This window comes from Macrobrachium rosenbergii, chromosome 24 (assembly GCF_040412425.1).
Source record: "Macrobrachium rosenbergii isolate ZJJX-2024 chromosome 24, ASM4041242v1, whole genome shotgun sequence".
Taxonomy (NCBI): Eukaryota; Metazoa; Arthropoda; class Malacostraca; order Decapoda; family Palaemonidae; genus Macrobrachium; species Macrobrachium rosenbergii.
The window spans coordinates 28,930,192-28,930,482 of NC_089764.1; positions in this window are offsets into that span (position 1 = coordinate 28,930,192).

Below are 291 nucleotides of genomic sequence, written 5' to 3' on the forward strand. Positions count from 1 at the left end.
ACATACAGTATATATACACATATATTTATACATATGTATATGTATATATACACACATAATCATACATACTATTTAACTAATTACATGTATGAATTATGAAACTGAAGAGTACTCGCCAAAAATCTTGGTTACTCCTAAAAGTTCCTCCCTCTACTGCCAGGTCTGGGAAGCAATGCAGTTCTCATACGATACTGCTGGAGGCAACGAATGCAGCTCTACTTAGGATGGGAAAGCTCCCAGGGGCAAGTTCTCCAATCCATCTAGCTGATATGACAGATCTAAAAGGTGCAG